The sequence below is a fragment of the Mus caroli genome, unplaced genomic scaffold (genome assembly GCF_978045245.1).
Source record: "Mus caroli unplaced genomic scaffold, Mus_caroli_1 scaffold_9, whole genome shotgun sequence".
In the NCBI taxonomy this organism is placed as follows: Eukaryota; Metazoa; Chordata; class Mammalia; order Rodentia; family Muridae; genus Mus; species Mus caroli.
Genome location: NW_028227264.1, coordinates 111,400,581 through 111,423,538, shown reverse-complemented (window position 1 = coordinate 111,423,538; position 22,958 = coordinate 111,400,581). Strand labels below are relative to the sequence as shown.

The 22,958-nt window shown below is 42.7% G+C and overlaps 1 pseudogene; it reads right to left on the bottom strand.

Annotated features, from left to right (window-relative positions):
* Positions 1-10,138: 10,138 nt before the first annotated feature.
* Positions 10,139-10,547, bottom strand: LOC110302805 (nuclear transport factor 2 pseudogene; annotated as a pseudogene).
* Between the last annotated feature and the right edge of the window lie 12,411 nt (positions 10,548-22,958).

Genomic DNA, 22,958 nt, shown 5'->3' with positions numbered 1-22,958 from the left:
TTTTTAAATCTAAGGTATTATAATTTTCAGGTCTGAAAGTTCAATGTATCTCTTTTTATAGTTTTTTTTTTTTTTCGAGACAGGGTTTCTCTGTATAGTCCTGGCTGTCCTGGAACTCACTTTGTAGACCAGGCTGGCCTCGAACTCAGAAATCCGCCTGCCTCTGCCTCCCGAGTGCTGGGATTAAAGGCGTGCGCCACCACGCCCGGCTCTCTTTATAGTTTTTAATCTTCGGTTTTGACTACAGAGTATAGGCACAGTAATTATTTAAAGGCATTTGTCTGCCAAGATTTACACTAGTTCTTGGTCATATTTTATTCTTCTTCATGTTTCCTATCTTCATATTTCTTTGAATGACTAATCATCTTTCACCCAGTGACAGGCACTGAGCTCCATTATGGTGCATGCTGAGGACTTCTGAAAGTCTACAGGTATTTCTCAGTTTCGCCTTAGGCACAGCTGTATTACTTAGAACTACTTTCTCCCTCTGGAGTCACACCTCTGAGGTTCATTGTGTATTTTCAGAGCAATACTGGGTGGAGGTATCATTGCTCTCCTATATCCAAGCGAAGCCCTCTGGTACCTCCCAAGTACCTTGGGGATGATTTGGTAGAGTGGGCCTGGGGTACTCTTCTTTTTAATGTTTCCGGGTAGTTCTTTAGAAAGGAAGTGGAGTCTCACACCCATGTGTGCTAGCCAACATGCTCCTTAGGCTTGATGAAGATCTTCAGCAGATGTTTCTACTTCTCTCTGCTGCTCCCTGCCCCTTTGAAACACTGCCTGGAGGCAAATGTAGCCTGTGTCTTGCCCAAGTCAACATTCGCCTTCTTCACTCCCTGAGTTCACTGGCCCCATCAGAACACCAATCCACCCACACTGCACAGCAAGTGGAAACTCTGTCAGTTCAGACATAAGTCAGAGCCACGATGGATGGAATTCATCTTGTTCATCCCTCATCGCTGTATCTGGCCTTCATGGTCTGTTCTTGGTGTAATTCCCCTTGTTTCATATGATTTCTGCCTGGTTTATTTTTTCAGTGATTCAGTTGGAAACATAAACATTATGTCTCAATTATTCCATCTTGCCCCAAGGAAATCGATCGATTCGTTCTTTACAAAGTGTTTAGTTCAATGACACATCCCCTATCTAAAGAAGATAGATAAGTAAAAATAATTTTATTCTCACAGGAGGGTTTATGAGCTAGGTGAGATCCACTCAGGCTGCCTCTATAATACCAAGCATCAGTTGAGAATGTCCCTTTCCAATACTTAGGCCTAGAAATGCAGAGCTTCCTGGCACAGGATCAGAGAAAGAAAAACCACTTCTTTGGAGATGCATGACCACACAGGGTGTTGACTCCATGGGAGTTTGAGACCACAGGAAGGATTTGCATACACTGTCACTCAGAGCTGTTGGCTTCACCCTTCTGCAGTGTTGTGAGCCAGCCAGCCTGCTGACAAGACTTTGGTCCTCTCAGCTCCCTCCCTTCCTTTCTCCCAGCCAATGCTCCCATCTCTCACTCTGTTTCTCTTAGTGAAGGAGTTGACAGGAGTTAGCCCAGCAAAGTTTTGCTCCATCAGATCTAAGGACATTGACCTTAAGGGAGAAACCCAGGTGGTATGAATTGTTCCAGGTTAGAGGTGACTGTGATCACTGAGGACTTTGTGAATACAATATTCATATTCTTTTTGTTTGTTTGTTTGTTTTTGTTTTTCGAGACAGGGTTTCTCTGTGTAGCCCTTATGGCCTCGGCATTTATTTATTTATTAATAATTAGTCTCAGAGCCATCATTCTGCAAGCCAGAGCTGGGAAAGGAAAAATGGATTTAAAAATTATTTTAACAAATATTTTTCAACTTATCATGCTAGCTGTGATTTCAGGAGGCAGTAGACCTTGACAGCACATCTTTGTAGCACAACTGTTATGAGAATTGTAGCAGAGAGTTAAAAGAACTAGAGGTAAAGAAAAAAGCTAGATATTTTGAATGACTAATACAACAAACATTAGCTGTGACCCCATTTGGAGACTAAAAGAACACATCTTGGGTCATAAAGGATCCAGTAACAAAGGGACAAAGGGTTGCTTCTTCCTGCAATTGTCACAGGTTCATTCCTGAATGGGCCTAACCTTTGAATTAAACTGATTTACATATGGAAATAGAATAAATGTGGTAAAATACAAAGATAGGTAGATGATAGTGCTGTAGATGATAAAATGATAGGAGTTAGTGATGGAGATGGATAATAGCTGGATAAATGATAGATAGATAGATAGATAGATAGATAGATAGATAGATAGATAGATAGATAGATAGAACACATAATAGAGGATCAATAGAGAGGTCACTCCAGAAAGTCACTATTTCACATTATTTTCTTTGTCTTTGGTAGGACAGGCGGATTTCAATAGCAGTAAATGAATGTAATGACTCAGTGTCTCCTAAAGGATGGTTTAACATACCCACAGCACAAGGCTATGGGGCAGTCATTAAGCCAGAGTCCTCAAGGGTGTGGCCTAAGATTCTGCTCCTTTATTTGCGGCCTCTGGGCTCCCACTTCTCACTAAAGCTTACAAGTGGAAACTAGGGGGCCAAGCTTCCTGAGTTCACAACAACTCCACAAAAATAGCTGTGGCCCCCTCGCCCTCTGCACCTGGCTCTCCAGCTCTAAGCCAGTCATGATGCTAACTACGGCTTGTGCCTTGTAGAATTATAAAACTGCTCAATGACCGTGGAAACTCCTTTTAAGAGTGAACTAAGTAGAGGGCTCCGTGGATCAGAGCACTTGCCTCCAAGCCTCATGGCCTGAGGCTTGATCTCCAGAACCCACAAAGTGGAAAGAAGGAAATAACTTCCGTGAGTTGTCCTCTGATCACCACACGTGTCCCAAGGTGTACTTTATGAGTCTCATTTGCTGTCCTCTGATCACCACACGTGTCCCAAGGTGTACGTTATGAGTCTCATTTGCTGTCCTCTGATCACCACACGTGTCCCAAGGTGTACTTTATGAGTCTCATTTGCTGTCCTCTGATCACCACACGTGTCCCAAGGTGTACGTTATGAGTCTCATTTGTTTCCCCTCCAGAACTGTGACCTTCTTAAAAACTGTGTTTCCTTCATTCTTCTATTCCACCTACAGTAGAATTTTGTCCCTGCACCCACACTTGATTAGCGAGATGAACGTGTCAGCCTCTGACCATGTGCCCCATATCTGTGTGCTTCAGCACAAAAGTGCATTCTTGGAATCAGGCAGATCTTGACTTAGGACATAACTTTGTCGCTTCTGGCCTATCTGTAGGTGACAGATTACATAGTCTAATTTGACTACGCAAGTGATGACAATAATCTTTACCCTACAGAGAGAGTCTCAGATTTATAGAATAATAACTACCAAGAATTTTTATTATTGTAAGGTAAGATTTATCCCTATGCAATAAGATCAGAATCAATAGTAGTTTCAGCAGTGTGCCGCCTGGAACAGACTCTGGGGTGTCTGTCAAAAAAAAAAAAAGAACTGAACATATCTAAAAATGACTCTAAGAACTTCAATTCCCTATGAGGGTGTTGCAAATAAAATATGTATGGAGGTCTCTTAAGTATCAGGACCAATTTCTTCCCTTTCAGTCTAGCTTCTCCATCCATGCCTTGGGGAAAATTCACAAATACGTTGAAAGCAGTATTAGAGTCAATACAACATGGAGTCGATTTAATAATTAAAGTCCATATTGATCGGGGTGGCAAATGCTGCTCATGCAATTCTTACTTAATCATTGAAGCCAACTGAAACGGGACTCACTGAGTTGGAACCAGGAGAAGCAAGGCAACTTTCCAAGATAAGGCAGCAACCAACAGGGCATGCGCTTTCCTTTCAGAAGGTCTTAAGATGCAGATTCACTGTCACTTTTTGATTTGGGTGAGAATGCCTGTTGAAAACCTGTGAACAACTTGAATTTCTCCGAAGGTTCTCATGTGGAAGTTTTAAATTGTTGGATACTTCTGTGATTCAAATAGACTACCTACTGCAGCTAATATTGCCCAGCTCTGGGGTCTGCTGCTGATGGTGGCTCATTACTGCAAGCCCCATTAGTTCCCAGCCTATATAGTCAGACAGCATCTCCAAATGGTACTTATGGAACCATGATTAAAGACATGAGCTGTAGGACCTGTCTACTCTCAGGACAGTAGTAAGATACTCTGTTAATTTAGACTTATTTCTACTTTGGAATCAACCTTGTTCTTTAGGGGAAAAAATATCACCTGGTGCTTGCGCACTGGCCACATATCTTCTGATAGGGAAGAATGGCTTGCTCTTTTATCTTCTGTTCAGTAAAATGCTTATTTACTGACAGGGTATTGTGTCTGGGATGGCTCGGAACTCTCTATGCAAGCCAAAGATGGCCTTGAACTTATGATCTTCCTGTGTCTATTCTTCAAGTGCTAGGAAGAAAGGTATGTGCCACTATACCTGGTTCGATGTTGTAACAGGGATCAAACCCAGGGCTTTGTGCTTGCTACGCAGGCTTGCTACTAACTGAGCTACCACCCTATCCTAAGAATAGCTTCTTCCTAATCATTATCTCTGTAACTCACTATTATTTCATTAATTCATTAACAACGTCATTGGCTTATTTAAAAATACACTCAGCACTGGGTATATAGAAGCATAGTGATACCATCCAATATCATGATGAAATGTGATTTTTTTTTCTTCTGAGCAAGTATACACAGCTTTGCTTCCTGCTTTTGAAATTTATTTGTCATAAACAGATGCTGCATGCATCAGAGGACTTGGCGTTTAAAAGTCCCGCTCTGCCACTCATTCAATCCGTGACGAGGTCAGGTTTCTCTGAGCTTTTGCTTCTCCATCTGGAAAATGGGAAGAATAAGGCCTACATTATAGAATTCCTATGGACAATTAAAATGAGGTACGCTGTAAGGCACACAGCACAATAGCTGAGAGATAACAGCAGCTCAAGAGGGTCTACAGGTCATGTCTCCATCCGGGACCTAGGATATTTATCATTGGCCACTGCCTTCAAAGGAAGAGTAAAAGTAAAAAACAATAATCTAACTTAATAAACCCACTTGATTTCAACCCATTTTTAGGCATTTGTATGCTAGCACTTACATTTATGTAATATATACTGTCATGTATCCACTCATTCTTTTATTTCATAAATATTGATTTATCACCTTTCTGCACTCATAGCTGCTCTAGGCACTGGAGATCGAGCATCAGCTAAGATGGACCCAATTTCACCTTGACTTTGCACTCTAGAGACAGAGCCGTGTGCCCTCTCTGTGCCTTGTCCCACAAATAGGAAGCTGTAGAAGCTTTGGTCTGGACTTAGAGGACTTCAGGGTCCAGAGCTTTGAGGTTGGCTTGGGGTGCCTAGAACAGCCTGGCTTCATTGCAGGAAAGAAGAGCATCAGTGAGGAAGCAGTGAGTTTGGTTTGGTCACTGGCTACCAATGGCAGGCAAATGTGAACAATGGAAAGCCTCTTGGAGGTATGCATGGAAGTTGTATGGTGGTACTCCTGCAAAAACAGGCTGATGAGTGTGGGCTTCACTGCAGGCCATGGAGAAATATTTGAGTTTCTTGAATGGGGGATGGGTGGAGATGGGGATTATAGATTTGCCTCACAAGTATTAATTGCATGACAGTGTAGAGAGCAGATGGAAAGGAGAGATTGATGATTTGTGCACACAACAAGCTCCATACATGTGTTAATGCAGAAATGTCCCTACAATGTTAGTCTTCAAAGCCAGTGTGTGTTCAGAGTAAAATGACCAGACAACAATGAAGTCAAAGGAGCTAGTCCCAGATGCCCAGGTCCTGGTGTTTCTTCAAAAATCTGCATCCAGGACAGTTTCAAAGCGGCTACTCCAAGATGGTCCAGCCTCCCAGACTGCCTCAGCTGCATTTTGTTTCCTCAAAGTCTGCATCTGTATTAAGTGGGTGACAGTGCGTACAATGGATGAAAAGGAGAGACTACGAATGGAGAAGACCAAGAAGCTGGCTGGTTAAATATCACTGCTGTGCTTGGGGTTCACTGCAGTCAAGAACAGTCTGCCTTCTAACAAATTCAAGTGAGTTCTCTTTCCTCGGAGTTTGTGAAGTTAAAGAATGTGCTTAAGGAGAGAAAAGAAAACTCATTTCATCTGACAAAGTATTAATCTCATATACAGAGCAGCTTCTTTTGCTGTGTAAAGAGTCCTTGGTGTTCCTGGCAGAATAAATTAAATTAGTGTATGAAGAAGCCCTTGAGAAGACAGAAGAAGCCCTTATGTGGGTCAACATAAGTAGACCCACAAGTTTGAGACTTCAAATGCTTGTGAGCAAAATTTGGTTTTGTGTAATGAAGGATAGAATGAGTGTCTGCATAAGAACATTTGCAAAGGCTCTACCTGTGGAAGAGGCTCTTATCTATGGAAGGGTGCTGCTGACCCACCTGAGTTACAGCAAGCAGAATTCCACACTTGGAACTCTTCCTCCCAGCCGGCAGTGCTGCTGAGTCAAGTCTCCTTCTCTGCTGGTGGAAAAAGCTCATTCTCTGACCAGTGAGTGTCACACAGAATTCTCCCTCCCGACATCACCAGCCATTTTTTACCCTAAGTTACATGTGTCCCTTACCTTCTCTTGGATTCTACTGAATCCAACTCAAAGTACCACAGATTAAGATCATGATTGTCCCCTCTTCTATCTCCTTCCAGCCCAACTTCTCTTTCCTGCCTTTCTGTTTATTCAGCAAATACCTCTCAAGCACTTCTGCATAGATCACCAGCACCACTGCTAAAGGCATCACTGACCAGCAAAGCCTTCTCCCTCGCAGCCCTCATAGCCTTATAACAACTAAGATCTGCTGTTGTGATTTGAACAAGAAACAGCCCCCAGAGGCTCATGTGTTTGAACACTTGGTCCCAAGATGATAAAATTGTCTAGAGACATCTGTCAGACATCTATGAGGTAGGATCTAGCTTGAAGATGTAGGTCACCAGGAGCAAGTTCTGGTGGAGAAAGGGGAGGAACTATATTATTCCTGTCACCTTCATGTCACCCTCTCTGCTTCCTGGCCTCTGGCCATGACACAGAACAAGCCTGCCTCCAGCCATGACACAGATAAGATTTCAACGCAAGCATAGGGTCATCCGTTCCCTGTTATGGTTGACTGAAGTATTTGAAATGATGATATAAAAATAAACCCTTCCTTCCGTACATTTCTTTTGTCAAATATTACCACAGTGGTGAGAAAAAGTCACCACCCTGCTGAGCCCCTATTCCCACGTCTTCCTGCATCCAACCTCTCCAAGCCTGACTTAGACAGGCCAACTCAGCTCTACCACAGTTCTCCACTTCTGCCCAGTCCCTCTCAAAATCAGACCCTTCCATGGAGGAACCTAACTCTGTGATGCTTGTAAGCCCATGCTGCTCAAGGTGTGATGTGTGGGTCTCCAGCAGCTGTATCATCTGGTAACTTGCTAGACATGTACAACAGAATCTCCCTTTATTGCCAAGCCCAAGATCACTTACTTATGCTCATGACATACTGTCTGACAGTACCAGTCCAATGTATGGATTCTCACTTAACAGTTTATGGCAAAGGCTAACAAAGCTACAGCCAACTAGGGTAATCAGGTTTGTTATCCATTTTAAAATAGTCTCTGAGATAAGAATAATGACACTAGTGGAGGAATCAAAAGGAGGGTCGTTATTTCCCAACACATGAAATGGCATGAGGTCCAAATATTAGTGTCTACAAGTATAGCTTTGTTGGAACACATGTCCATTCATTAATATTTGCCTATGCCTACTTTTACACACAATGGCAGAGTTGAGCATTTATAGCAAAGACTGTATGACTGGTAAGTACAATAATATTTTATATCTGGTTCTTTTCAGAGGTTTGGTGACTCTTGTTTTTAGAAGAAAACATTCATGATCAAATGGAAAAAAAAATGAGCTAGAAAGAGAGTTTGGTAGCTTGGTAGTTAAGGCGTGCTGCCAAGCCTGATGACCCGAGTTCAACCTCAGGAAACCACCTAAGAGGGGTGCCAACTCCCTCCTCTATCCTCTGACCTCCAGTCATGCACACTCATACATACACTAAGTAAATAAATGTAAAACAACTAAATAATAGAACTGCCAGCTATGAGGTCGGAAGGGGAAGAAAGTAAATATCTGAGCAAGTGAAGTTTCCTCCTGAGTGCTAAGCCCAACTGGTGACCCAGTTGCTGCAGAGAGGAGCATGTATCTGTTACCCTCATCACTTCCCACTGATGATTGCTCCCCTTGGAAACGCAGAGGTGGGCTTTAAACATGACAAGAGTGTGTGTGTGTGGGGGGGGGGAGAGGGTTGTCCCAGAGGTTCAGAGTTGAGGAGGGATACGTGGAGGATTTGAGGTTCACTAGCTTCACGACATAGTCTTCACTTAGGTTCATACTCCTCAAACAAAATCAGTGGTAGGGGAGGGGGCTATCTCTAGCCCTGGAGAGCTAAATGACTCACTACTTCTATTGAAAGGAATGCCTAAAAATGAAAGCATTCCATTTTGAACATCACAGCCGCTCTGCCTGCAGCCCTTCCTTTTTCCACATTCCTTAATTTCATGGCTCCAGGAGACCAGTTTGGACTTTATTCATGATCTAAACACTCACACAGCGGTACACTTCGGAGAACAGTAGTTATTATGATTTACTAAGAAATGTTCTGTAGGTTGCTTTTTTCTTCCATTCTCATTCTCTCAAACTTTATGGCCTTGTCTTTTCCTTCTCTATTGCCAGCATGAGGACAACAGTCAATAATTTAAAAAAAAAAAAAAACATTTTCGTAGTTTCGAAAAGCTTCTACCTAAAGAACAGCTCGGGTGTCAGGGAGCAGTGCAGTTGATAAGAATGCTTGCGTGAAGCCGGGCGGTGGTGGCACACACCTTTAATCCCAGCACTTGGTAGGCAGAGGCAGGCAGATTTCTGAGTTCGAGGCCAGCCTGGTCTACAGAGTGAGTTCCAGGACAGCCAGGGCTATACAGAGAAACCCTGTCTCGAAAAAAAAAAAAAAAACAAAAACAAAAAACCCCCAAAAAACAAAAAAACAAACAAACAAAATGCTTGCGTGGAGCTCTTAGATTCAATCCCCAGTACCATATAAACTCAGTTGATGGCAGATTCTGTAGTCCCATACTCTGTCGGTAGAGTCAGGAGGATCAGAGGATCAGTTATCCTTGGCTAAGCAATGACTTGGAGGCCAGCCTGCGCTACTTAAGGCGCACAGTTTAAAAATAAATAAATGGGGCTAGCAAAAGTTTCATCAGGTAAAGGTGTCATGGCCACCAGAGTTCTACCCCTGGAAACTGTGTAAAGGTGTTAGGAGAGAAGCAACTCCACAAACTTGTCCTCTGACCTCCATGTAGACCACGCTACACATTCCCACACATATACACTGCACACACACACACATTGACAATAGTAATAGGTTTTAAATGATGATGAAAAACTTCTCAAACGTGTTCAACTCAAAACATAAGGGATTATTGTAAAAGTGCACACAACATCCAACTCCTTCAAATGACAAAAGGATTTGAAATTATGAGCCTTGAGGATGCCATAGTTACTGGAGAATGTTTCCTGAAATTTATCAGGAAATGAAGGAAGGCAAAGGAGGAACAATTGAGGCCTTTATCTACCTGTAGTTCACATGTCTTTTTGTTGTTGTCGTTGTTGTCATCATCGTCGTCATTGTTGTTGTTGAGAAAGTTTTTGTGGCTTTATTGTATCATGAAACATCTGAACAAATCAGTATCTGGGCAGTTGGTGAGGCAGCTGTTTCTCCTTCACTTCTTTGGATTACTAAAGCAACTTGTCAGTAGATTAAAAAAAAAAAAAAAAAAACAAAATAAAACAAAAACAAAACCCGACCATCTTTTGCATTACTTAAGTCCTTCCAAGGCATGTACTGGTACAGCACAAACTTTTCCTGTCAAATGGCGACTCATCTAGCATCCAAACATCATGCACAGCACTGTGGTGACAGAAGCGCCCTGCACCCGCTCCCGCCTGGCTCTGCTTGTTGGTGTATGATATTTGGAGCATCTGGAGGAGTGAGCTGGGATTGGGAAGAAGGAGGAGGAAACAGCATGACTGTCTGGCCAGGAGGAGGTCAACCGAAGTTGTGCAGGACAAGCCTGAACATGTCATTGGTGCAAACCCAAGCATCGTTGATGTTCTTTAATAGAAACATCTGGTGGAAATCCATGATGGGATCTTCATCAGCCTTGAGCTGGCCAACAACCATGCTGATGATGCAGCTATCTGCTGTAGGTCCTGCGCCTCGATACTATACTGAATTTTCTGGAATGGAAGGCTAGATTACTTCTCTACAATGGCAGCTTTCCCCTGGAATTGCATGATGCATCAATCAGTGTAAGTTGTGCCTAGTTGGGTTCTGCCATTATCAAATAACTGATAGTAATGCTGAATAAGGCTGGATCCAATCTGCTCCCAAATTGGCTTGTCTCCCATCCTGGAGAGTCACCCACCCCTCTGAGACCCGTGGGGCTGGCACGATGGTGGCAGCGGCAGCGGTGGCAACTCAGCACGGTCTCCCACAAGTCTTTACAAGAGATGTCATATGACTTAACACAACTTTGCTTAGAGACATCAAGTGTGTACTCTGTGGGTGGCACTAGGTCAGGTAAATTCTAGACATCTTGAAGACATAAGAAGCCCATTTTTTTCCATCTGGAAAAGCAGCTTCATTTTCTATTTTCAGCTGGAAATTTTGGCAATCGATCCAGTGAGACTGTGTTTACTGAAACATTTAGGTAGGAGGGGGAGATCTCAGCCAAGAATTTTTCATCTTCCACAGCCTGTACACACACACACACACACACACACACACAAGATATTACTGGAAATGCTTTCTGATTTGTTTATTCCCAAATAATGTGCTCTATGTTCATTCTTAGAGAAAAAGGAAGAATTCCACAGAAAGAAATGCTTCCACGACTGGCTGAGTCATTCTGGAGAGATGTTTCCAGTAAGCCACATTATGCTGGATGCTGTTCAAGAGAGAAAATGCCAAGCCCACCGAGCTTCAGTGGGCCGTGTGGGTGGATTTACTTGAGTACAGACATCAAATACAGCCACTGGAACCCGTATCCTGGGAAACAACAGAACAGCTCACAATCCCAGCTGGGATTTTACAAATTCTATTTCAGCCAAATAATAAAAAGTGAATAAAAAAAATTGGGTGTAAATTAAAAATGCCCTGGTGACATTCATTGTATTTTTTTCCCCTCAGACTCCTGAAATTGAAATTGGATGTTATAAAATTCAAGCTTTTCCTTTGCAAAACTTTGATGTCTTTGGTAGACTTTCACATTTCTATTTAAAACCTGCTGATGAGCACCCCACCTGCAGCATGCCCCCCTTCCTTTGTCAGATAAATAGTCACCCTGGAAAGGCTGTGATTATGAGATTAAAAAACCATTTGCATTTTATAACTTGTGGTTTATAACTTGTGGTTTGTGCATTTTATAACTTTATGGTTTACTCTCGTAAGGAAAAATACATTAAAACCGTAAACAATTCAAATACTAAATTTCACTCTAACATCAAGACCATACACAATCAATCAGCTGAAAATTGGACACTAAAATTTCCAATGTTCCAAAGCGCATTGATAAGGAACCCCAATTTCATTCACATCGCTGTAATTCAGGGTACTGCTGATGATGCTGTTGCAGCCAATTTGCTGTTGACCAAATAGTACACCACTTGGTGAGTCCTTTTCTTTCTTTCTCTCTCTCTCTCTCTCTCTTTCTTTCTTTCTTTCTTTCTTTCTTTCCTTCCTTCCTTCCTTCTCCCTCTCCCTCTCCCTCTCCCTCTCCCTCTCCCTCTCCCTCTCCCTCTCCCTCTCCCTCTCCCTCTCCCTCTCCCTCTCCCTCTCCCTCTCCCTCTCCCTCTCCCTCTCCCTCTCCCTCTCCCTCTCCCTTTCCTTCTCCCTCTCTCCCTATTTTTTACTGAAATTTATTTATTCACTTTACATCCTGATCACTGCTGACACTCCTGGTCACCCCTCCTACAATCCTTTTCCTCATCCCCTTCCCATCCTCCTCTGAGAGAGTGGAAGCCCCCCTAAGTATCCCCCCACCCTGGTGCATCAGGTCCTTTCCCACTGAGGCCAGACAAGGCAGCCCACCTAGAAGAACTTACCCTACAGACAGGCAACAGCTTTTGGGATAGACTCTGCTCCAGTTGCCCAGAACCTACACGAAGACCGAGCTAAGCATCTGCTACATATGTATGGGGGTGGGTATAGGTCCCACCACCCATGTATGCTCTTTGGTAGGTGGTTCCGTCTCTGAGAGCCCCAAGGGCCTAGGTTAGTTGACTCTGTTGGTCTTCCTATGGAGTTCCTATCCATTGCAGGATTCTCAATCCTTCCCCTAACTCTTCCATAAGAGCACCCAAACTCCATCCATCATTTGGCTGTGGGCCTCTTCATCTGAGTCAGCTGCTGGGTAAAGCTTCTCTTAGTAGGTTAAGATTTGAACCTGTACCTGACAGATCTTAATGTCACTTTTGCCTTTGAGGAGTCTGGGTATGTAATGGCTTTGGCTTCCTATCTTTAACCTTGTCTCTCTAGTCTCAGAGAGGCTTTCTCATGTATATTCTGATTTTTAACACCAATTTGGACACCCTGTTCTTTTTCCTTGATAGAGTTCTTAATTATGCTGGATTCGGTTCTTATCTATCTAGTTCTAGGTGAGCAATACATGGATGATCTTTAGGCATTTGCATTCACCCATGGATGTTTTCTTCTAAGCTACTGGTAAAACTTGGAAAATACTAATAAAAATACTATTCCAGAATGAGTTCTCTCTAAGACAGCCTGCATGTACATTAAACAACCCTTAATTCACCCTCTTGTACACAGGCCTATAATATCAATTTTGTTCATTTATTGATGAAACTATGTCATACACCCTTTTTTCTGGTGATCACTCTAGTAATGTAATTGCTGAACAGTGGACTTTGTTAGTTCTTTCACCTGAAAAGTTCGAATCTAGAACTAGGTTGATAAGAGGCTCAAATAATGGCACCCAGAACCAGTCTCTCCACTTGCGGGTTCTATGCTTCTCAACCTCAGACTCTACATGAAGATTACTCCATGACTTGTCTGTCAGCAACTGCAGGATTCCATTCCATAAAAGCCCTGCATGCAAATTATAGTCGCTGTTTTAGGAGGTATAGAAAGCAAACATATCAGTCAGAGAGCCCTTGACCACACAAAGGCAAGATGGTCTAATGTAGTGCTTCTCAACCTTCCTAATGTTACGGCCCTTTAATATAATTCCTCATGTTGTGGTGACCTCAACCATAAAATTATTTTCATTATTACCTCATAACTGTAAATTTGCTGCTTTTATGAATCACAATGTAAATATTTGTGTTTTCTGATCCTATGAAAGGATTGTTCGACCCCTCTCAAAAGGGTCATGACCCGCAAGATGAGAACTAGTAGTCTAATGAAAAAGAATATACTTTGGTACCAAATGGATCTGGATTTGATATACTGTTTGCCATGAGGCAAGTTATTTAATATTGGTTTCCTTGATTGTGAAAATGGAGACTAGATATTAGAGTTGACTTGATGTCCTAACATTTAAATCAAATAATACAAATTAGGTGCTTAACACAATGTGAGGTGTATCACTGGCATACACCAAATCAGCAGATCAGGTACCAAAGTAGCAGGAATAGTAGCAGGGCCATGCATGTTGTAATGTTAATATATATTATAATACTAGGGTGTCAGAAAGTTCATAGTTGAGGGGAATGGCAGAGCAAAAAAAAAGACTGTATGAAGGAAGTGGGGTTGGAGCTGGATCTTTGAAGAAGAAAAGATGTCTCCGTAAGTAGCATCTTCAGTGCTTGAATGACTTACAGTCCAGGTAGGAGATGAATATAGGTGAACAGGTAGACTGGATTCAGCTTGTGGGAGTTTAGATGGGTTAAGAGGCTTGAAGTCAACTCACTGAATGAAACTCCCACAAGTTGGCAAGCAACAGAGAGGCACGACAAGGAGACATGTGAGTCTCCGTCACTGGTTTTAGTGTACAAATGAATAGAAGAGTCAAGAGACAGATGTCAGAGGCCAATTTGGAAACTTATTTGCAAAATCATAAGCAAATGAAAATGAAGGATTCATATCAAGCACTGCCATGGTAACCGAGTAAAGAGATACACGAAATGAGATTTCAGGGGTAATGAGACTCGTCGGCTGATTGGATGCTGGGAATGAAAGGGAAGAATCAACGTGTATTCATTTTTAACCCCAGATGGCTTGAAGAATAAAGATGCCATTGACATAAGAAAAGAACAAAATAAAAACAATTTGGGGTATCTAGAGGAAGAAGAGAGTGGATTTAGCTGTGAAATGGTGACTTTGAGGTGTTTACAAAGCATTCACATGGTGCTGGGTAGATCACAAGTGATGATGGGAGAGTTTCAGACATGGTTTAATTTTTTATCCTTTTCATATCCCTCCCTTTCCCTCTCTTCCTCTCTTCCTCTCTTCCTCTGCCTCTCCCTCCCTCTCTTCCTCACCCTCTCCCTCTCTCCCTCTCTTCCTCTCTTCCTCTGCCTCTCCCTCCCTCTCTTCCTCTCTGCCTTTGCCTCTGCCTCTCTCTCCCTTTCCCCCCTCTGTCTACCTATGTGTGTATGTGAATGTGTGTATACATGTACATGTGTGTGAGTGATTTTTTTTTTACTCTTCTGATATAATTGTCAGTTTTAGCCATAACCTAAAGCTCCCAGGACTACACCATTTTTACCTCAGATTATGACTTTAAAAATATAGTTTTCCCAGGCCTTTGCCAATCCTCTAACCTGAGAAACTCTCTCTTTCCTTTGTCTTTACTCCTATCAAGAATATTATTCCAGAAAATCCTCTCCACGATGCATGGCTGTCACCCAATACTCCTGCCAGACGTACGGTGACATTCCCATGTATCACAGTCTGGGTCCCCACAAGAACCAGGGGACAAATCTTCCTCTTTTTCATTTCTCTGTGCAGAAGTATTCGTGAATGGATCTGTATGAGTCGCAGTGTTTGGGGAATCCTCATTCCATTTCTATTACAGTTCCTGAATGGATCAAATACAGAATGATGCACAGGAAATCTGAGCATACATCTGTGTTCTGAGCAGAATTTGCCACCTGAAGGCATGCCTAGATGCTCCTAGTTCTTCACAAAACATACTGAAATTGTGATTTGATTTTGAACGAATGATTGCATATCAATATGGCAGTTTGGATTTAAATGGTCCCTATAAGATCATTTATTGGAATGTTTGGTCCCTGGTGGATCCAAGTGTTTGGGAAAGAGTAGGAGGTGTGCCCTTGTTGCAGGAGGTGTGTTACGAAGGTGAGCTTTGAAGTTTCAAAAGCAAAAACCATTCTTAGTTCTCTGATTCACCCTTGTGGATCAACCGTAAGCTCTCAGTTACAGCTCCAGCACCATGTCTGCCTGCTGACAGCCATGCTCCCTGACATGGTCATGGTGGATGGACTCTCACTCTCTGAGTCCCCAAACTGTTTCTTCTCACGTTGCCTTACTCATGGGGTCTATTCACAACAAAAGAAAAGGAACTAACACACTAACACAATCAGTTTTAAATAGCAGTCCAAAGATCTTTGAACCATAACAGCTCTGTGAGAATTACTATAAATTTGGCACTTCAACTTGCTTCATTTTCAACATTTTTACATCCCAAATCTAGAAATATCTAAAATGCTTGCATAATTTCTTTTGGTTAGTCAGAAAAGCCTACAACAAAATCAAAAGGTCTATCTGGTGATTTATAATGAATGCCCTAGTTAGGGTTTCTACTGCAGTGATGAGACACCATGACCAAAGCAGCTTGGACAGTACTTATTTGGTTTGTGAATCCAAATCTGCTGTTCATCACTGAAGCAGTCAGGACAGGAGCTCAAGCAGGGGAGGAACCTGAAGCAGGAGCTGAGGCAGAGGTGATGGAAGGTGCTGTTTACTGTCTTGTTCATCATGGCTTGCTCAGCCTGCTTTCTGACAGAACCTAGGGCTCTAGTCCAGGGTTGGTGCCACTCACAATGGGCTAGGCTCTCACCCAACAAGCTGCTGAAAGAGTCAGATATTTGTACCCAACCAACGGGCAGAAACTGCTGACGTCTGTGGTTGAATTAGGGGAAAACTGGAAGAAGCTGAGGAGGAAGATGACCCTGTAGGAGGACCAGTTGTTTCAATTAACCTCGACCCCCAAGATCTCTCAGATACTGGAACACCAACCAGGCACCATACACCAACTGATATGAGACCACCAACACATATACAGCAGAGGACTGCCCAGTCTGGGTTTAGTCAGAGAAGATGCACCTAACCCTCAAGAGACTGGAGGCCCCAGGGAGTTTAGAGGTCTGGTGGCGTGGGGGGTGGGGGTGGGGAAATCCTCGTGAAGACAGGGGTGCAGGGAGGAGGTATGGGATGTGGAACAGTCGGAGGGGGCACTGGGAGGGGAATAAAATCTGGAGTTTTAAATAAATAAATATAAAGGAAAGAAAGAAAGAAAGAAAGAAAGAAAGAAAGAAAGAAAGAAAGAAAGAAAGAAAGGAAGAAAGGAAGAAAGGAAGGAAGAAAAAGAAAGAAAGAAAGAAAGAAAGAAAGAAAGAAAGAAAGAAAGAAAGAAAGAAAGAAAGAAAGAAAGGAAGAAAGGAAGAAAGAAAAAGAAAGAAAGAAAGAAAGGGAGAGAGAGAGAGAGAGAGAGAGAGAGAGAAAGGAAGAAAGAAAACACCCTACAGCTGGATCTTAGAGCTACATTTTCTAAATTGAGGTCCCTTCCTTTTATGTGATTCTATAGCTTGTTTTAAGTTGACATAAAACTATCCAGGACAGTGAATAAAAGAATCCATGGACTATGGAGCAATGATGTAAGGGAGCTAAGACACTTAGAACAAAGGCTTTCCCTTTTCTCTTCACAGCGTCACTTCATTTCAGTTGCAGCAGTAATCTTAATCTTCAGATCTGTGAACACTACGGCGGGCCATGGGTGAAATGAAAAACAGAATTTTTATAAAACCAGAAGAGAGTGTCCTATTGGAGGCAACAAAAGTGCAAAGGAACCAAATATCAAAAACCTTAAAAAGAAGTGTGTATGTTCTCAAGTAGGCATGACTGTCAAGGCAGAGCTTAGAGGGAAAACAGGATGAAATTTTAAAACATCTGTCCCACCACCTCTTGGCCAAGTCGTGGGTTGATTTAGATAACCCAATAAATCAAGAATTATTCTAATATGTGCATAGAACTTTGCCTTGAAATAAAATGGAATTTCCCTTCTCTTCATTATCTCATGTCATTTAGCTAAAACCAGCATAGAAGATGTGAGAGCAGAAAGACACATGGACAGTGTCTCCTCACAAACATGTAGCTATAGCAGTATTACCCATTCGCATCAGTTTGCACTGAGATGAAATTACTGTGCTTAAGATACTAGTGCTTTGAAGATGCTGAACTCGGCAGATGTGTAATCAAGGAGACCGTCTTCAGGCGAGGGCTGTGTGAAAAAGCCTGCTGAAGCAATTTGCAAGCATTCTTCTGTGGGGAAGGAGAGTGGAGAGAGCAATAACCCTGCCCCTCCCTCACACACATTCTGCAGTGCTGGAACTGTCTTTCCAAGGTCATCTTCATGGCGATGCTCTTGGCCCCATTTAGTTACTGCAGCTTTGTCTTCCGGTTCTGAATCGGCAGGGAACACGTCTGTTCTGAAAGGCTGCTCCTAAGAGGGTTTGTACGTCTCCGTGAGTGAAAGCCAGTGTCAAAACTATATGCCACCTGATACCTGAAGCAGACTGACGGCTTCAAGAGTCATAAACAAACACAGCCTTCTGTTTATGCTTCCTCGTGTGAATGAAGACCAAAGCAAGTCAGAGCTCTTTGAAGGACTTGGGACTTTCCCATACACACACACACACACACACACACACACACACACACACACACCATCCTTCCCCCACCTACCCCAACACATTCCTTGCCAACAGAACCATTCAGTAGCAGCCCATTGCCGCTGACTTAAGAGAACTGGATACTAAGGGAAGTAAATAGAAAAATACAGTGATGTGTACATATGCCTTCTGTTCAACAGCTAATTGGTAGCTCTTCTCTACACTCCACTGTAATATGATCAGTGGCCAGTTGGCTTACAGGTTATCCACAGTCTAGAAACTCCTGTGGCTGGGGAATGGCACCTCGGTGCAGTGACTCTCAACCTCTAGGTTGCGACCTGTTTGGGGGCCGAATGAACCTTTCATGAGGGTAGCATATTAGATATCCTCCATATCAGATGATTACATTATGATTCATGGCAGTAGCAACATTACACTTCTGAAGCAGCAACAAAAATCACGTTATAGTTGGGAGTCACCGCATCATGAGAAAGTATATGAAAGGGTTGCAGCCGTGGGAAGAAGCCTGAGAACCCCGGCCTCAGGGTGAGGACACGGGAGTAGCAATTGGCAGTGGGTCAATCCTCAGCACTGAAAAGGAAGTAGGGAAAGGAAGGAGGAAAATGGCTTTTAAAGGAGAAGAGGAGTATCAGGGAAAGAGAGAGAGAGGGCAGGCGAGGGTGGCTAAAGAGCGGATAAATCATCAGAGCCACACGGGGAAGGAGATACCAATGTTTCCATTTACAAAGAAGGAAAGAAAGACTCCCGTAAGGTAGCAAGCAGATTGTCCAAGGTCAAGTGGCTTGTGAGAGGTAGGTGTCGGCTTTGAGTCAGGCACTTCTGATGTCAAAATTGACACTCTCGTAGCACACCGTCCATTATGAAGCTTGATTATTGTTCTGCTCTCTATGGATACGAACACCAGTCACCCTGATGCTTTAACAGCCAAATCCTGCCCAGGATTCTGCACCTGAAGTAAATAATGCAGTCCAGAAGAGTAGTCAATAGAAGAGCAGCAGACAGAATTTCCAGCCACTCAACTCAATGATTCACACACGTATTCCTGATTCTCATCTCTCCTGCAGAGAAGAAATGAATGGACACTCCCATCCCCAGCTCCAGGCCGTTTACTGTTGAGTGTCTATGTCCTCAGCTGTAATTCCTACTGAAAGGAAAACACAATTGTCACTTGCTCCAAAACAATGACATATTTATCTGCACACACTTTTAAACCATCACTTGGAGTTAAACATGGAGGCCAAACAAGCAAGCTGCCCATTATTTCAAATCCGATTCCGGAAGCCTTCTCTTTGGACCTCCGTCTAATAATATTATTATGTTCTGGCTCTGTATACATAACAAGAAGCCAACTGCGTGCCAGGTTATCATTTACTGGCTTGGAAGGCACACAAGCTAGAAACGAACAAATGAGCCACTGGAACAAGAGACTCTTATTTTCTTTCTCTTTTCTTTCCACTTCTTTTTTCCTCTTATTTTCTCCTTCCTTTTATTTTTTTTTTAAAAATAATTCATTGTGCATTTTGCATGGTACTGTGCTATACAAGGACACTTTCACATGCATATATATTGTGTGGTGAACATATTCCCCTCCACACTGCCTAGCCCTCCCATTAATCTCTTTGTTCTCCTAGACAGGTTTGCTTCTCTCTTCCTTGTCTACATGCATACATGATTTCATGTATCTATTCAAAGTCTGGGCACCTCAGAAGAAAGAATGCATATAGTATGCGTCTTTCTGAAATTCGCCTTAGTTTGTTTAATTTGATTGTCTCCGGGTGCATCATCTCTTTGGAAATGACATCACTTTGTTCTTCATGGCTGTGAAGGTCCTGTGTATTAACAGAGGGACAGGGGAATTTATTTCCCTAACTATCATGCTCACTGTATCATAACTGTAAGATGCCACTGTTGGCCATACTGAGACCCTCCAAAAGTCCCTTGCCTACATTCTGGAACCGGGTCCCGCCCCATCTTCAATGATAGGGCGCCAAGGCCCTGTAATCACCAAGGGCCAGTGAGACATGTTTCCACTATTTATTTGCTACGGTCACAGTAGTTTCCCTATGAGAATGCTCCAAACTCCTATAAAGACCACCATCATGACTTGGTCCAGAGCTGCCTCTAGGTCAGAGGCAGCCATTTTGTGTGTGTGCATGCACATCATACACACACACACACACACACACACACACACTTCCCCAAGAAATCTCTTGCATGAGGTCTGCTGCATGATTTGACTTTTCTGGCATTCTGTTAAGGAAATGGAAAGGTGTTTTTCAGAGTTGAGCACAAAAGATGCAGAAAAAAAAAACCTATTAATTCTTCCCTAGTGTCAGAGAGGGAAAGGTTTGGTGTTCTCTGCTGCGAATTACAGAAACGCCAGGGTTGCGATGATGACGCACACGGTAAGTAAAGAGCTTTACTTCTGTACCATGTGGCCTCCACTTCCTTGTCCAAAATGGCTGCTTAGGCTCCAGATATAACAAAAGAAAAGGGGGGAGTAGAAAGGAGACCATGCCCCTTTCCTTTATGAATATATCTTAAGAACTGCACAAGGTACTTCAGCTAACCAGCCAGTCAGGTGCTTACAGCTGGCTAAAAGGCAGTCTGGGAAATGTAGTCCTACTTTCAGAGATGCAACTGCCAAGCTAGAAGCTACGTTCTGTTACTAAAGCAGAGAAGGTAGACATTGCCAGGCAAGTAGTGATGAGTGTGCCCTCGGGAAACCATGGGAAATGCCTCAGGAATATTGGCATTCTGGTAAAGGAACGTCAAACGAAGGCTAAACATATTTAATTGAGGATGTAGTGTTTCTAGCTTTAAATCTTTCTAAGATAAAATGAAAGTCTATTTTACTTAGCACTTTGGGGGAGGCAGAAGGCATGCATTTGGGGATTTTGAAACCAGACCTCAAGACCCTAAGGTGACAGTTTTCACTGAGTATTCTCCTCATTTTGCTTAGAAAAGGAAGACAGAAGTCCACGAAGTAATGTCTGAGGATATTCCTACATGGCTTGTTCCCCATGCCACTCACTCGCTCGTAACGTTTATTTCCAGAAGTTTCCCAGTCCTAAGATTACTGCAGTGCTTCCTGCTTCTGTTCTTCCTACAGTCCCTTGGTGTGAGCCATAAAGCTTTACTTCTCACACCGAGCTGTGTGGGACAGGGTGCTGAGCGACCCTGCCTCTGCGATGAATAACATCAACAGCAAATAATTATCGCTTGCCTCGTAAGTGTTGGGTAATACTTTATGGCGTTAACTTACTATTGCTTGCAATGAGCCTATGGACTAGACTACCTGTTCTCGTTTCATAGACAAATGAACTCATGATTAAGGTTAAACATGACCAAAAAGCTAAGTTATGAGAAGCCAGAAAGCAGCAAATGGAAGGCCTGAAACTCTAAATTCAGAGCTCAGGATTCGAACCACAGATGACCAGTTTCCCCTGTGTAGAATAATCACCCTCCCTGGGCTCATTCTGTGGCAGGTGCCCATTCAACCTACCAAACAAAATCAAAATCTAGCTATCCCTTTGGGACCCTAACTGACTTTTTTTCTGACCAGAACTATACACAGACTTAATAGATTCTTCTCTCTCTCTCTCTCTCTCTCTCTCTCTCTCTCTCTCTCTCTCACACACACACACACACACACACACACACATACACACACACACACATACACACACACACACACATACACACACACACACATGGACTTATGCTCACCATACACGCACACACATGCACACAAGGCTTGCATGCATGCGTGCATGCACCCATGCCTGCCTCTATCTCATGCCCTCTCTACAAAGAAACCAGTGTAAATAAATATGGGAAGGGATGAATTAATAATTAGCTAACTATTTGGAAAGAAAATGAATCTAAATGTCAAATCAGAACAAAAATCAAAATAAATACAAGTGGATTAGAGAACTAAAGGTTTTCTTTTTTTAAAAAAAAGAAAAGAATGAAAGAGAAAGAGACCAAAGCATGACGGAGCTTAAATACAGGCAAATATCAGCACCCAAGGGGTGTGTGTGAGAGAACCATCTATCCAAGAAATGAACAAAATCATAAAGAAAAAGCTTATTAAACCCATGTCCCTTTGTCAAAATGTCACTAAAATTAGAGGGGATTTCAAAGAAAGCAGAACATATTTGTCTCAAATGTGACAGAAAAGGACATTCTGCCGGGTTAAATCCTTGAGATGAGTGGGTATAATATTGTGACCCACTAAAAGCTTCAGTCGGCAGCATGAATGACTCCTACAAACCAAATGTTGGGCAGAGTGAAGCAGGCTTCAAATGGAGGTGCAACCAAAACCCAGGAATGCCTATGTATGCCATAGAAAGGAAAGAAATAGTAAGAAAATGATCCTCAGAAAGAGGGGGTGGAGACAGTATGTCCCAGATCTTTCTCAGCATGAGCCACAGTTGCAAAGAAGTTTTCTGCATATATAGTTTTTACACTGAGCACATATTTTATATGTGCTCTTCCTCATACACAGTGGTGACCCGTTACGGTTGGCTTGGCCGCCTATGGATTCAGTTACCAGAGTTTCAACTACAAACATTACGTTTTAAATAAAGCAATAAAGTGTAAACTGTGTCCTGATTTAAATAGTGTGCTGAGATTTCAGGGTTCCTTTTCATCCTATCCTTTAGGGAATTATTCCTTTCTCCGTGTGTCCACCCTGACTACACTACCCATGCATTGGGAACTCAGGACCTTTTACTAGATCCACCGTCAGTGTGCCCAAGGCCCTTATAGACACATTAATTGTTATTGTATCTAATAATGACCCCCCCCCCCACAAGCCCAAGTGTTGGATGCTGGCAACTCCTATACGCTAAAGGAAAACTGTCAGTGCTTCCTTCATTCCATTGAGACGGTGAACATCTCAATAAACAAAGGGAGACTGCATGCCAAGGTTGCTAAAATCGATGCTAAGAAT